At 45.9% G+C, this 16,273-nt stretch overlaps 1 protein-coding gene across 1 annotated transcript in view; it reads left to right on the plus strand.

Moving 5' to 3' along the window:
• The window catches only part of LOC101018365 (tubulin alpha-1C chain), a 48,085-nt gene that overhangs the window by 16,322 nt on the left and 15,490 nt on the right, over nt 1–16,273 (plus strand). Inside the window, exon 2 of the mRNA XM_009180673.3 lies at nt 13,727–13,841. The gene's annotated coding sequence lies outside the window, so the exon portion shown is untranslated. The remainder of the gene's footprint in view (nt 1–13,726; nt 13,842–16,273) is intronic.

A 16,273-nucleotide genomic window follows, 5' to 3' on the forward strand; every position in this document is an offset into this window, starting at 1 on the left:
CCTGCTCTCAAAGAGCGGGTGGTCTCACTGACACAGGACACACAAGTAACAATAGTGAAAGATGAATAGTGCATGAATAGTGCATAGAGGAAGGACACTGAGGAAGAACTGTAGAACAGAGAAAGGGCAATTTTTAAAACGCTGTTCTAGGCCAGGCACAGTGACTCATGTCTATAATCCCAGCACTTTGGGAGGCCGAGGTGGGCAGATCATCTGAGGTCAGGAGTTTGAGACCAGTCTGGCCAACATGGTGAAACACCGTCTCTACTAAAAATACAAAAATGTGGGGCCAGGTGCTAGTGGCTCATGCCTGTAATCCCAGCACTTTGGGAGGCCAAGGTGGGCGGGTCACGAGGTCAGGAGATCGAGACCATCCTGGTCAACATGGTGAAACACCGTCTCTATTAAAAATACAAAAAATTAGCCAGGCGTGGTGGTGCGCACCTGCAGTCCCAGCTACTCAGGAGGCTGAGGCAGGAGAATCGCTTGAACCCGGGAGGCAGAGGTTGCAGTGAGCCGAGATCGCGCCACTGCACTCCAGCCTGAGCGAGAGTGAGAATCTTAAAAAAAAAAAAAAAAAATTAGCCAGATTGCGCCACTGCACTCCAGCCTTGGTGACAGAACGACACGCTGTCTCAAAAAAAAAAAAAAAAAAAAATCTGTTTTAAAACATGTATTCTCTGCAGAAACAGCTGAATTTTCAGCAAGGCCCTAAATGGGGCTCTAAATGACCTCACCACTCACCACAGTATTTTCATTTTCAAATTTCACACATTGTTTGGTCATGTTTCTCCTTCTTCATCTTTTACCACAAAATGAATGTTTCCGTTCTGATTTGGGAGACTGTGTCTTCTTCGAAGAAACATCTACAAATGGGAAAGCTTGTGATTAAGAATTTACATCTATAGTCCTGGTCTTTTGAAGATATCTACTATAATGGTTAAAATGCCCAGGGAAGAAGGAAGTTAAGGGAAGTAATTTGAGTAGCTTCCCTATTTTTAGAAATTCTATTATGACCAAATTTTCTCAGAGAGGTTTTTTTCTTTTTTTTTTTCGAGATGGAGTTTCGTTCTTGTTGCCTAGGCTGGAGTCCAATGGCGTGATCCCAGAGAGGGGATTCTTTAAAGTTCACAAAGAACATCATCATAAGGCATAATAATACCTTATACTTGTGTCTAATGGATATAATATAAAAGAGTTTTCATGATCTTATCCCTGCATTCCCACCAGTCATGTCTCCACTGTGTGTAAGGATGGAAAACGAGGTCGAGGGCCATCCCAGACTCACAGTCTGAACAGGAGCTCAGACCTCCTGACAAATACTATGTTGGGAAAGGACTCTGAAGCATCCTCCCAGACGCTTGCTCAGACCACACCTTCCTTATAATAACTTTATAATAACACCATAGCTATTATTTTAGCTATTTAACAGAAAAAAACAAGACTTGGAGAAGATAAATATACTTGTCAAGTACACAATGACTAAGTGGCAGAGCTATAATTCAACCCAGGCCTGTCTTACTCAGAGCCTGTTTTAGTGCCTGGGAAGTAACTGATAATTTTTGATAAGACAGTTTCAGTACAGTGGTCAAGACAGAACACAAATTACAAGGGGTTTATTCACCTATTCATCACATGTTTATTGAAGAGGGTGAAACGTCCAGCTATGGCAATGTGAAGACATGGGCAAATTCTTTCCCTAAAAAAATATTACAAGCCATCCCAGACTCACAGTCTGAACAGGAGCTCAGACCTCCTGACAAATACTATGTTGGGAAAGGACTCTGAAGCATCCTCCCAGACGCTTGCTCAGACCACACCTTCCTTATAATAACTTTATAATAACACCATAGCTATTATTTTAGCTATTTAACAGAAAAAAACAAGACTTGGAGAAGATAAATATACTTGTCAAGTACACAATGACTAAGTGGCAGAGCTATAATTCAACCCAGGCCTGTCTTACTCAGAGCCTGTTTTAGTGCCTGGGAAGTAACTGATAATTTTTGATAAGACAGTTTCAGTACAGTGGTCAAGACAGAACACAAATTACAAGGGGTTTATTCACCTATTCATCACATGTTTATTGAAGAGGGTGAAACGTCCAGCTATGGCAATGTGAAGACATGGGCAAATTCTTTCCCTAAAAAAATATTACAAAGGTGGAAAAAATTGACAAAAATGACCATTTCCGGCACTCTGAAAATTGACCAGAGGCATGTAATAATCTGAGAAACAGCCAGGCGTGGTGGCTGACACCTGTAATCCCAGCACTTTGGGAGGCCAAGGTGGGAGGATCACTTGAGGCCAGGAGTCTGAGTCCAGCCTGGGCAACATAGTGAGACTCCCATCTTTACAAAAAATACAAATTAAAATATTGGCCAGGCAGTGATGACACATGCCTGTAGTCACAGCTACTCAGGAGGCTAAGATAGAAGGATTATTTGAGGCTAGGAATTTGAAGCTGAATTGAGTTCTGATCACTGCACCCCAACCTGGATGAAAAAAATCTGAGAAGCGTTTATGTTTGAGTAACTGTTGAACTTTTGTAATAACAGTGGGAATCTGTGGCATCTTGCCTGGGGACGCTGCCATTCTCAGCTGTCCCCTCAGCTCCATCAGCAAGGGGATTTTGCCAGAGTGGGGACTGCTATAATAACCAGCTTTGCAGCTACACTCCAAGAGGGCCTACTTGGTGTGGAGCAGGGCAAGACCAAAGGTTCTACTAACCTGAGGTTACGGTTCTGGCTGGGGCAAGCATCTTCCTGGCTAAACTTCTGCACATTTACAGCAGAAGACAGAGGGCCTAAGATTGCCACATACTTCTTTTTTTTTTTCTTTCTGAGATGGAATCTCACTCTGGCACCCAGGCTGGAGTGCAGTGGCACAATCTCAGCTACCTGCAACCTCCGCCTCCCAAGTAGCTGGGACTACAGGCACGCACCCCCACGCCCACCTAATTTTTGTATTTTTTAGTAGAGACGGGATTTCACCATGTTGGCCAGGCTGGTCTCAAATTCCTGATCTCAAATATCTGCCCACCTCAGCCTCCCAAAGTGATAGGATTACAGGCATGAGGCACTGCACCTGGCCTAATTGCCACATGCTTCTGCCTGACCCTGGGCAGCCTGCCTAGAGAAAATGTGATGGAAAAACCCAACAGCGAATAAAAGTAAAAGCCCAGACAGAACTGAAAATGGCCTGAACTTGGCCGGGCGCGGTGGCTCAGGCCTGTAATCCCAGCACTTTGGGAGGCCGAGGTGGGCGGATCATGAGGTCAGGAGATCGAGACCATCCTGGCTAACACGGTGAAACCCCGTCTCTACTAAATATACAAAAAATTAGCCAGGTGTAGTGGCGGGCGCCTGTAGTCCCAGCTACTCAGGAGGCTGAGGCAGGAGAATGGCGTGAACCCGGGAGGCGGAGCTTGCAGAGAGCCGAGATTGCGCCACTGTACTCCAGCCTGGGCGACAGAGTGAGACACCGTTTCAAAAAAAAAAAGAAAATGGCCTGAACTTTGAATTGGGTGCTTCCTAAAATATGCAGAAATGCATTATCAGAAGACAGAAGGCCAACTGGCTTATGGTGTTTCAGGACAATTTCTGCCCCATCATTGGTCAACCAGGAAAGGCTACTCAGACACAGGGGGCAACTCCTAGAAAGCCAGACTTAAAAAATAAAACAAGGCCGGGCACAGTGGCTCACAGTGGCCCAGCACTTTGGGAGGCCAAAGTGGGTGGATCACCTGAGGTCAGGAGCTCGAGACCAGCCTGACCAATATGGTGAAACCCCGTCTCTACTAAAAATACAAAAATTAGCTGGGCCTGGTGGCGGGCACCTGTAATCTAAGCTACTTGGGAGGCTGACACAGGAGAACTGCATGAACCCAGGAGACAGAGGTTACAGTGAACTGAGATCGTGCCACTGCACTCCAGCCTGGGCGACAGAGTGAGACTCCATCTCAAAAAAAAAAAAGTAAGAGAAAAAGAAACTGAGCAGAGAGATCAGCAGCTGCACACCTCAGAGGGGGAGACAGAGCTCATAGATTTAACCCAGGCAAGTCTCTAAACAAAGACAAACCTGCCGGACTTGGTGGCTCACGCCTGTAATCCCAGCACTTTGGGAGGCTGAGGTGGGTGGATCACCTGAGGTCAGGAGCTCAAGATCAGCCTGACCAATATGGTGAAATCCCGTTTCTACTAAAAATACAAAAATTAGCTGAGTGTGGTGGCATGCACCTGTAGACCCAGCTACTCAGGAGGCTGATTGCTTCTCAGCCTTTTGGCTAAGGTCAAATGTACTCAAGAGGCTGACACAGGAGAGGTGCTTGAACATGGGAGGTGGAGGTTGCAGTGAGCAGAGATCAAGCCACTGCACTCCAGCCTGGGCAACAAAGCAAGACTCTGTCTCAAAACAAAACAAAACAAAAACAAAGACAAACCCACAAACAAAGCAAAAAACAGGCTTTAGAAAGTAAAATCGGCTAGGCACGGTGGCTCACGCCTGTAATCCCAGCACTCTGGGAGGCCAAGGCAGGCAGATCACGAGGTCAGGAGTTCAAGACCAGCCTGGCCAGCATGGTGAAACCTCGTCTCTACTAAAATACAAAAAAATTAGCTGGGCATGGTGGTGTGCACCTGTAATCCCAGCTACTCAGGAGGCTGAGGAAGGAGAATTGCTTGACCCCAGGAGGTGGAGGTTGCAGTGAGCCAAGATCCTGATACTGCACTCCAGCCTGGGTGACAGAACAAGACTCCGTCTCAAAAAAAAAAGAAAAAAGAAAGAAAGAAAGAAAAGAAAGTAAAATCAGAGCTAGGTGCGGTGGCTTACGCCTGTAATCCCAGCAGTTTGGAAGGCTGAGGTAGGCAGGAGATCGAGACCATCCTGGCCAACACGGTGAAACTCCATCTCTACTAAAATACAAAAAATTGGCCAGGTGTGGTGGCACACACCTGTAGTCCCAGCTATCCAGGAGGCTGAGGCAGAAGAACTGCTTGAACCTGGGAGGCAGAGGTTGCAGTGAGCCAAGATAGAGCCACTACACTCCAGCCTGGTGACATAGCAAGACTCCGTCTCAAAATTAAAAAAAAAAAAAAAAGAAAGAAAGAAAAAGAAAGTGGCTCACGCCTATAATCCCAGAACTTTAGGAGACTGAGGCCAGCAGATCACCTGAGGTCACGAGTTCAAAACCAGCCTGGCCAACAAGGTGAAACCCGTCTCTATTAAAAATACAAAAATTAGCTGCGCGTGGTGGCAGGCGCCTGTAATCCCAGCTACTCAGGAGGCTGAGGCAGGAGAATCACTTGAACCCGGGAGGCAGAGGTTACAGTGAGCTGAGACCAGGTCATTGCACTTCAGCCTGGGCAACAACAGCGAAACTCTGTCTCAAAAAAAAAAAAAAAAAAGTTAAAAATCAACAACAGAAAGAAATCTGGGAAATCCCTATGTATTTGGAAATAAAACAGACTTCTAAATAGCCCACAGGTCAAAAACCATATCACAAAGGGAATCTTAAAATATTTTGAACTGAGTAAAAATGAAAATACAACATATCAGAATTTATGGGAAGCAGCTAGAAGTGCTCAGAGGAACACAGGTATATAAGAAGAAAAGAAAGGTCTCAAATCAAATTAAGCTTCTACCTTAAGAAAATATAAAGAAGGCCGGGTTCTGTGGCTTATACCTGTAATCCCAGCACTTTGGGAGGCCGTGGCAGGCCGATCACCTGAGGTCGGGAGTTTGAGACCAGCCTGACCAACATAGACAAACCCCGTCTCTAGTAAAAATACAAAATTAGCCGGGTGTGGTGGCGCATGCCTGTAATCCCAGCTACTCGGGAGGTGGAGGCAGGAGAATCGCTTGAACCCGGGAGGCAGAGGTTGTGGTTGCATGTCCATGTGAAGATATCACCAAACAGGCTCTGTGTGAGGAACGTGGCTGTTTATTTCACCTGGGTGCAGGCGGGCTGAGTCCGAAAAGAGAGTCAGCAAAGGGCGGTGGGATTATCATTAGTTCTTATAGGTTTTGGGATAGGCAGTGGATCTCACAAAGTACATTCTCAAGGGTGGGGAGAATTACAAAGAAACTTCTTAAGAGTGGGGGAGATTATAAAGAACATTGATCAGTTAAGGTGGGGCAGAAACAAATCACAATGGTGGAATGTCAGTTAAGCTATTTTCACTTCTGTGGATCTTCAGTTGCTTCAGGCCATCTGGATGTATTCGTGCAGGTCGCTGGGAATATGAAGGCTTAGCTTACGCCCAGAGGCCTGACAGTGGTGAGCTGAGATCACGCCACTGCACCCCAGCCTGGTCAACAAGAGCGAAACTCTGTCTCTTTTTTTTTTTTTTTTTTTTTTTTTGAGACTGAGTCTGGCTCTGTCGCCCAGGCTGGAGTGCAGTGGCCGGATCTCAGCTCACTGCAAGCTCCGCCTCCCGGGTTTACGCCATTCTCCTGCCTCAGCCTCCGGAGTAGCTGGGACCACAGGCGCCTGCCACCTCACCCGGCTAGTTTTTTGTATTTTTTTTAGTAGAGACGGGGTTTCACCGTGTTAGCCAGGATGGTCTCGATCTCCTGACCTTGTGATCCGCCCGTCTCAGCCTCCCAAAGTGCTGGGATTACAGGCTTGAGCCACCGCGCCCGGCTTGAAACTCTGTCTCTAAATAAATAAATAAAAGAGCAAACTAAACCCAAGGTGAGCAAAAAAGAGGAAATAAAGATTAGAGCAGAAATCAATGAAACAGAAAACAGCAATACAGAAAATCAAGGAACAAAAAGTTGTTTCTTTGAAAAAATAACAATGGCTGGGCGTGGTGGCGCATACCTACAATCCTAGCACTTTGGGAAGCAGAGGCAGGTGGATCACTTGAGCCCAGGAGTTGGAGACCAGCCTGGGGAACATGGTGAACACTGTCTCTACCAAAAAAATACAAAAATTAGCTAGTCAAGGTGGCACATGCCTGTAGCCCCAGCTACTTGGGTGAGGATGCTCATGAGATAGGAGAATTGCTTGAGCCTGAGAGGTTGAGGCTGCAGTGAGCTGAGGTCTTGCCACTACACTCTGGCAGGCAATAGAGCAAGACACTGTCTCCAAAAAAAAAAAAAAAAGATTAATCAAGGGAAAAAATTAAAAAAAACAAAGGCCGGGCATGGTGGCTCATGTCTATAATTCCAACACTTTGGGAGGCCGAGGTAGGTGGATCACTTGAGGTCAGGAGTTTGAGACCAGCCTGGCCCAACGTGGTGAAACCCCATCTCTACTACAAATACAAAAATTAGCTGGGTGTGGTGGCGGGCGCCTGTAATCCGTTACTCGGGAGGCTGAGGCGGGAGAATCACTTGAACCTAGGAAGTGGAAGGTTGCAGTGAGCCAAGATCGTGCCACTGCACTGCAACCTGGGCGACAGAGTGAAACTCCATCTCAAAAAATAATCGTAGTAAATTTTTTTAAAAAAAGAGAAGACACAAATTAGCAATATCTAGAATGAAAGAGAGGACATCAATCTCTGCCCTACAAAAGTTAAAAGTATAAAAGTATATTATGGGGCCAGGCGTAGTGGCTCATGACTATAATCCCAACACTTTGGGAGGCTGAGGTGGGCAGACTGGTTGAGCCCAGGAGTTCCAGAACAGCCTGGGTAACAGTGAAACCCCATCTCTACCATACACACACAAAAAGTATAATATAAAAAACTTTATACCAGTAAATTAGGCAATTTAATGAAATGAAAAATCCCTAGAAAGGCACAAATTATCAAGACCAACTCAAGAAGAAATAGGATATCCAAACATACCTATATCAAGTGGTTAAAAAAAATGAATTTAAAAAACAATCTTCCAGCTAGGCATGGTGGCTAACACCTGTAATACCAGCACTTTGGGAGGCCAAGGCAGGTAGATCACTTGAGGTCAGGAGTTCAAGACCAGCCTGGGCATTAAGGTGAAACCTCCATCTCTACCAAAATGTACAAAAATTACCCAGGTGAGGTGGCACACACCTGTAGTCCCAGCTACTTGGGAGGCTGGGGTAGGACAATTACTTGAACCAGGGAGGTGGAGGTTGCAGTGAGCTAAGATTGTACCACTGCACTCCAGCCTGAGGCAACAGAGTGAGACCCTGTCTCAAAAACAAATAAATAAGCAAAACAAAACAATCTAACAATCTTCCCACAAGAGCCCAGCCCAGATGGCTTCACTGGTAAATTCCATTAAATATTTAAAGAACCAATAATACAAATATTCAACAAATTATTTCAGAAAATAGAGGAGGAACACTTCCCAATTTATTCTATAAATTCAATATTATTCTGATACTAAAACCAGATAAAGACACTGTGAAGAAAAGCATATATCAATATCCTTATAAATATTGATGCAAAAGTCCTCTGCAAACCAAATCCAGCAACATATAAAAGAGATTATAGGCCGGGCGCGGCAGCTCAAGCCTGTAATCCCAGCACTTTGGGAGGCCGAGACGGGCGGATCACGAGGTCAGGCGATCGAGACCATCCTGGCTAACACGATGAAACCCCGTCTCTACTAAAAGATACAAAAAACTAGCCGGGCGTGGTGGCGGGCGCCTGTAGTCCCAGCTACTCCGGAGGCTGAGGCAGGAGAATGGCGTGAACCTGGGAGGCGGAGCTTGCAGTGAGCCGAGATCGGGCCACTGCAATCCAGCCTGGGTGACAGAGCGAGACTCCGTCTCAAAAAAAAAAAAAACAAAACAAAGAGATTATAGGGCGGGCCTGGTGGCTCACCTTGTAATCCCAGCACTTTGGGAGGCCGAGACGGATGGATCACTTGAGGTGAGCAGTTCAAGACTAGCCTGGCCAACATTGTGAAACCCCTGTCTCTGCTAAAAATACAAAAATTAGCTGGGTGGTGGCAGGCACCTTTAATCACAGCCACTTTGGAGATTGGGGCAGGAGAATCGCTTGAGCCCAAGAGGTGGAGGTTGTAGTGAGCTGAGATGGCACCACTGCACTTTAGCTTGGGCGACAGAGCAAGACTCGGTATTTAAAAAAAAAAAAAAAAAAAGGATTGTAAATCACGACCAAGCTGTATTTATTCCAAGGATGCATGGTTGGTTTAAATTCTAAAATCAATTAATGTAATATACAATAGTAATAAAGGACAAAAGCTACATATCATCTCGATGCAGAAAAAACATTTGACAAAATCCAACCCATTCATGATAAAATCTCAACGAGCTAGGAATAGAAGGGAATATCCTTAACCAGAAAAAGGGCTTCCAAGAAAAACCAACAGCAAACATTCTGAGTCTGTCAGCTGGTGAATGGGTAAATAAAATATGCTATATCCATACAATGCAATACTGTTCAGCAGTAAGAAGGAATGAAGTATGGATGCATGCTACCATATAGATTAAACTCCAGAATATGATGCTAGGTGGCAGAAACTAGATGCACAGGTTAGGATGTTTTTGCTCTGTGAGGCATTAACCAGTTTTGTACCTACCTGGAAATTTTATTCTAATAAAGTTTTAAGTGTCTTTCCTCCTGCTCTTCAAGTGCTCTTTTCACCAGCTTGACCATTTTACTGCTTCCTTTAGTTAATAAAACTTGGTGTTTATTCTATATTTGTATGACAGTCATAATCTTAACTTTTTCAAAATTATATTTTAACAAGGAAAACATAGCAGTAGGGGCTTGGGGACATTCTTTTCTGACTGTTTCTATTTTCTCAGTGAATAAGGGTGAAAAGCCATGAACTGAGAGTGAGAATAAGGAGAAGGTTTGGGGGAAGTTGAGGGTACTGAAGAAGATATTACAAAATGACTTTTAGAGCCTGGCCAACATGGTGAAACCCCATCTCTACTAAAAATACAAAAATTGACCGGGCGCGGTGGCTCACGCCTGCAATCTCAGCACTTTGGGAGGCCGAGGCAGGTGGATCACTAGGTCAGGAAATCGAGACCATCCTTGCTAACACGATGAAACCCTCTCTCTACTAAAAAAATACAAAAAGTTAGCCGGGCGTGGTGGCAAGTGCCTGTAGTCCCAGCTACTTGGGAGGCTGAGGTAGGAGAATCACTTGAACCTGGGAGGCAGAGGTTGCGGTGAGCCAAGATCATGCCATTGCACTCCAGCCTGGGGCAACAAGAGTGAAACTCCATCTCAAAACAAAAACAAAAACAAAAATTAGCCAAGTGTGGTGGGCCTCTGTACTCCCAGCCACTTTGGGAGGCTGAGGCAGGAGAATTCCTTGAATTCGGGAGATGGAGGTTGCAGTGAGCCGAGATTGCAGCACCACTGCACTCCAGCCTGGGCAGCAGAGCCAGACCCTATCTTAAAAACAAAACAAACAAATGAACAAAAAAAGACTTTTAGGAGAGTGGGAAAATGAAAAATTAAGGGAAATTCCGGATGACTGCTGAGCAATATAAGCCCACTGGAGGTTAGTGGTCATGAATTTTAAATGGAACTGTCAGCATACCACAGCCATGCCTGCAGGCATGGAGTAGGCAGAGTAGATTTAATCAGGTTATTCGGTTTTGCTAAGTGAGCACAAACAAGAAAATAAAGCATGAGAGTTGGTAGGCATAAGCTACGGTGGAAGCTATGGAAGGAGACCTGAGGATGTAGCGGACTAGAGACCGTGCACACGTGGGAGTGTAATGTCTTGTAAGTCCCAGTTAGGTAGAAGGGTTGTGGGTATTGGTTTCCTAGAGCTAAAAAGTGGGAGGTTGTGGTTGGATTGTGGGATGCTTAAAATTAAAATCATGAAAGGAAGGGGCATGGGGAAGGGCTATTCATTTTATTTTTGAAAGAGGGTTTCACTCTTGCCCAGGCTGGAGTGCAGTGGCACCAACACGGCTCACTTGAATTCTTGGGCTCAAGCGATCCTCCCACCTCAGCCTCCCCAGTAGCTGGGACTACAGGTATGTACCACCACACCATGCTAATTTTAAATTTTTTTGTAGAGACAGGGTCTCACTATGTCGTCCAGGCTGGTCTTGAATTCCTGGACTCAAGCGATCTGCCTGCCTCTGCCTCCCAAAGCGGCCTGTAATTTTATTTGAACAGTAACTCAAACTGGTACTGAAACTAGAGTTCAGTCCCAATTTGTCTAAACAAAAGAAAGTGGGCCGGGTGCGGTGGCTCAAGCCTGTAATCCCAGCACTTTGGGAGGTCAAGGCGGGTGGATCATGAGGTCAGGAGATCGAGACCAATCCTGGCTAACACGGTGAAACCCCGTCTCTATTAAAAATACAAAAAAAAAAAAAAAAAAAGTCAAGAAAAAGGGTTAAATTATGAAGCAAGATCCCAGAGACTGTGAGCAGGAATACAGAACTGGGGCACAGGTGGATAGGACTAGTATTAATAAAATTAGGGACGGGGAGCCCTACAGAGATAGAAGGGAGGGTAAAAGCAGGAAGGGGAGCCGGGTATGGTGACTCACGCCAGTAATCCCAGCACTTTGGGAGGCCGAGGAAGGCAGATCACCTGAGGTCGGGAGTTCGAGACCAGCCTGACCAACATGGAGAAACCCTGTCTCTACTAAAAATACCAAATTAGCCAGGCGTGGTGGCGCATGCCTGTAATCCCAGCTACTCGGGAAGCTGAAGCAGGAAAATTGCTTGAACCTGGGAGCCAGAGGTTGCGGTGAGCCAAGATCATGCCATTGCCCTCCAGCCTGGGCAACAAAAGCGAAACTCCGTCTCAAGAAAAAAAAAAAAATTAGCCGAGTGTCGTGGTGCACGCCTGTAATCCCAGCTGCTCAGGAGACTGAGGCAGAGAATCACTTGAACTTGGGAAGTGGAAGCTGCATTGAACCGAGATCACGCCACTGCACTCTAGTCTGGGTGACAGAGTGAGCTCCATCTCAAAAAAAAAAAAAAAAGCGAATGAATTGCCAAATGAGGAGATAGATAGGGTGAGGTCTGGAAGGCTCCTGAGTGCAGCAGCTTCTGTCCTTTGAGTGTAGTATAGTGGAGCTGGGGTGCACCACCCTCCTGGCAAGTGGATATGTTCTTATTTACCACCTTGGAACTCTGGGAACCTGGTAATTTAGGGATTTTTATGGAGGCTTCATCATGTAGGTATGATCAATTTTTAACTCAATCGCTAGTCCTTCTCCCCTCCCTGGAGGATGGGGGATGTGGCTAAATTTTCAAGCCTCTAATCATGACGTCGTCTTTCTGGTGACCAGACCCTATCCTGAAGCTATCCAGCAAGCCACCGAGAGACCCTGGTTAGTACAAAAGATGTTTCCATCATCCAGGAAGTTCCAAGGGATTTAGGAGCTCTGTGTCAGGAACTTGGTGCAGAGGCAAAATACATATATTTCTTTTTCTTTTATTTTCTAAGTAGAAATGGGGTCCCTCTGTGTTGCCCAGGGTGGTCTCAAACTCCTGAGTTCAAGTGATCCTACCACTTCAGCCTCCCAAAGTGCTGGGATTACAGGCTTGAGCCACCGCACCTGGCCTCAGGCTGTTTTAGAGCAAGCCTTAGCCTCACACCAAATGCAGGTGGAGAAACTCACCCAAAATACAAGTAGGGACCTTGCCAAAGCTTACTCTATTTAATCACACTATAAGCCAGAATTCCTAGTAATTATAATGGCTCTGAGAGTTTACAGTGAATAGTCTCTAATTCAGTATTTTGTTATTTTAATCTTTACTTTCCTCACCCTGCAGTGCTTTTCCCTTTGTGTTTTATCTTGTCCTTGTCTTTAAAGGTCAAAATGATTCTGTTGCTTGCTAAGAAACCAACTACCACTTTCCCCAGCAGCTGAAGTTTTTTTTTTTTTTTTAATATATATATATATTTCTTTGATAGAGATCTTGCTATGTTGCTCAGATTGGTCTCAAACCTCTGGACTGAAGTGATCCCCCCACCTTGGTCTTCCAAAGTGCTGGAATTACAGGCATGAACCACTCTACCCGGCAGATTTATCTTTTTTCATTTTTTTTTCGAGACAGTCTCACTCTATCACCCAGGCTGGAGTGCAGTGGTGCAATCTCAGCCTCCCAGGTTCAAGCGATTCTCGTGTCTCAGCCTCTGGAGTAACTGGGATTACAGGCACCTGCCACCACGCCTGGCTGATTTTTATATTTTTATTAGAGACGGGGTTTCACCATGTTGGCCAGGCTGGTCCTGAACTCCTGACATCACGTGATCCGCCGGCCTCAGTCTCCCAAAGTGCTAGGATTACAGGCGTGAGCTACCACGCCCAGTCTATCTTCTTAGGCTTCCATAGCAATGTGCTTGGCGCTAGGGCGTGGTGGCTGACATCTGTATTCCCAGCATTTGGGGAGCCTGAGGCCAGTGGGTGTGGTGGCACGTGCCTGTAGTCCCAGCTACTTGGGAGGCCGAGGTGGGAGGATCACCTGAGCCTGAGACATTGAGGCTGAAGTGAGCTACAATGGTGCCACTGCACTCCAGCCTGGGTGACAGAGTGAGACCCTGTCTCAAAAACGAACAAACAAACAACACTAAAAGAAACTAGTGTGCTTGGGGTTAGGCCCTCCTGGCCTTCAGCAAAGGCCATGAAACCCCCCAATGCAATTGAGCAAGCAAGCATCAGGGAAACAGGCTGTGTAGCTTGTCAGGTGATCTCTATTCCAGGATAATTTTTTTTCCTCTGAAACAACTTTGGTTTATTATCAGTCATTTCATGCAGAGTAAAGAGAAAGAACAGCGTGAATTTAAAATTTGTTTCTTTATTTTGAACAAAAATTATTTCTTTTTTTTCTTTTCCACAGTGTGTGAACCCAGTTCTATCCCTTGGGTTCTGTACAAATAAATGGAGCAGCTGAGGGAACCGGATAAGAAGCTGATTTTGTAGTTACAGGCTGTTCCATATCACCCATTTACAAGGTCAGTGGGGACTGCAACTGAGCAAAACAGAGAACTGTGTACTTTAAAATGAGGAAAACTTTATCTACCAGAAACACACAAAGACCCTTCAGGGGTTCTAAATGGCTTATATTCCTGACTACACTGGAACAAAATATGCTGGAGGGTAAGAAAAAAAGTGTATGAAGTAGAGGATCAAAACAGCAAAGTGTTGTAAAAACAGAGGCCTGCAAGTGCAGACCCTTATCTGTTAGAACCCTGTTCCAGCCTCCCTCCTTCACTGCATCTCCTGAGGGGTTTGGGGACCACTGCAGATTTTGATGATTTGGGGAAATAAACTTGTAATTAAAGTTGTAGATATAAAAGTGGTTCTATATTAATGTTTTTGGAGAGAAGACAGTAATTTCGGCCAGGAGTGGTGGCTCACGCCTGTAATCCTAGCACTTTGGGAGGCCAAGGTGGGTGGATTACCTGAAGTCAGGAGTTCGAGACCAGCCTGGCCAATATGATGAAACCCTGTCTGTACTAAAAACATAAAAATTAGCTGGGCATGGTGGTGGGCGCCTATAATCCCAGCTACTCAGGAGTCTGAGACAAGAGAATCACTTGAACCCAGGGGGCAGAGGTTGCAGTGAGTCCAGATCAAGCCACTCCATCTCAAAAAAAAAAAAAAAAAAAGACAGTGGTTTAGAAATGAAGGCCTTAGGCCGGGCGCGGTGGCTCAAGCCTGTAATCCCAGCACTTTGGGAGGCCGAGACGGGCGGATCACGAGGTCAGGAGATCGAGACCATCCTGGCTAACACGGTGAAACCCCGTCTCTACTAAAAAATACAAAAAACTAGCCGGGCGAAGTGGCGGGCGCCTGTGGTCCCAGCTACTCGGGAGGCTGAGGCAGGAGAATGGCGTGAACCCGGGAGGCGGAGCTTGCAGTGAGCTGAGATCTGGCCACCGCACTCCAGCCTGGGCGACAGAGCCAGACTCAGTCTCAAAAAAAAAAAAAAAAAAAAAAAAAAAGAAATGAAGGCCTTAAAGCCAACCTCCTGAGGGAAGGGTTGGGATTCCAGAGAAGACGGCTGGACTGAAGGCAGCATGGGCTTCTGTGTGACCTCAGGGCAGTTTCCAAAGCCAGGCAGTCTCCATTTCCTCTCCTGTAAAATGGAGGTAACAATAGTGTCTACCTCATAGGGTTATCATGAAGAATAAATAAGTTAAAGCATTTAAACTCCTCAGTCCAGGGATAAACACCTAGCATGCAGATACTGGTACTAGCAGTGGAGAGGCTGAGGAAAGGGGTTGGGAGGAGGCTTTTTTTTTTTTTTTTTTTAATTTTATGGTTGCAGGCCAGGCGAGGTGGCTTAAGCTTGTAATTCCAGCACTTTGGGAGGCCAAGGCGGGAGGATTGCTCGAGGCCAGGAGTTCAAGACAGCCTGGACAAGATAGCAAGATCCTCTCTCTACAAAAGATACAAAAAATTAGCCAAGCATGGTGGCGCACACGGTAACCTCAGACATTCGGGAAGCTGAAGCGAGAGGATTGCTTGAGCCTGGGAAGTTGAGGCTGCAATCAGTCGTGATCATGCCAGTGCACCCCAGCCTGGGTGACAGAGGGACACCCTGTTTCAAAAAAAATGTTGTACAGCTGTACAATGTGTTTGTGTTTTAAGCTGTGTTATTACAAGGGTCAAAAAGTTTAAAAAAAATAAAGTTTACAATTTTTTTTTTTTCTTGAGTGGAGTCTCACTCTATTGCCCAGGCTGGAGTGCAGTGGTGCAATCTTGGCTCACTGCAGCCTCCACCTCCCAGGTTCCAGCTTTTCTCCTGCCTCAGCCTCCTGAGTAGCTGAGATTACAGGCATGCACCACCACGTCCGGCTAATTTTTTGTCTGTTTAGTAGAGACAGGGTCTCACCATGTTGGCCAGGCTGATTGTGAACTCCTGACCTCAAGTGATCCGCCCGCCTCAGCCTCCCAAAGTGCTAGGATTATAGGCATGAGCCACAGCACCTGGCCTTACAAATTTTTTTTTTTTTTTTTTGAGACGGAGTCTCGCTCTGTCACCCAGGCTGGAGTACAGTGGCCGGATCTCAGCTCACTGCAAGCTCCGCCTCCCGGGTTTACGCCATTCTCCTGCCTCAGCCTCCCGAGTAGCTGGGACTACAGGCGCCCGCCACCACGCCCGGCTAATTTTTTGTATTTTTAGTAGAGACGGGGTTTCACCGTGTTAGCCCGGATGGTCTTGATCTCCTGACCTCGTGATCCGCCCGTCTCGGCCTCCCAAAGTGCTGGGATTACAGGCTTGAGCCACTGCCCCCGGCCACAAATTTTTAAAGCTACAGTAAGCTAAAGTTAATTATTGAAGAAGGAAACATGTTTTCAAGTTTAATGCAGCCTAAGTGTCAGTGTTTATAAAGTCTACAGTAGTATACAATAATGCCCTAGGTCAGCTGGCATTATT

Source organism: Papio anubis, chromosome 9, assembly GCF_008728515.1.
Source record: "Papio anubis isolate 15944 chromosome 9, Panubis1.0, whole genome shotgun sequence".
Classification (NCBI taxonomy): Eukaryota; Metazoa; Chordata; class Mammalia; order Primates; family Cercopithecidae; genus Papio; species Papio anubis.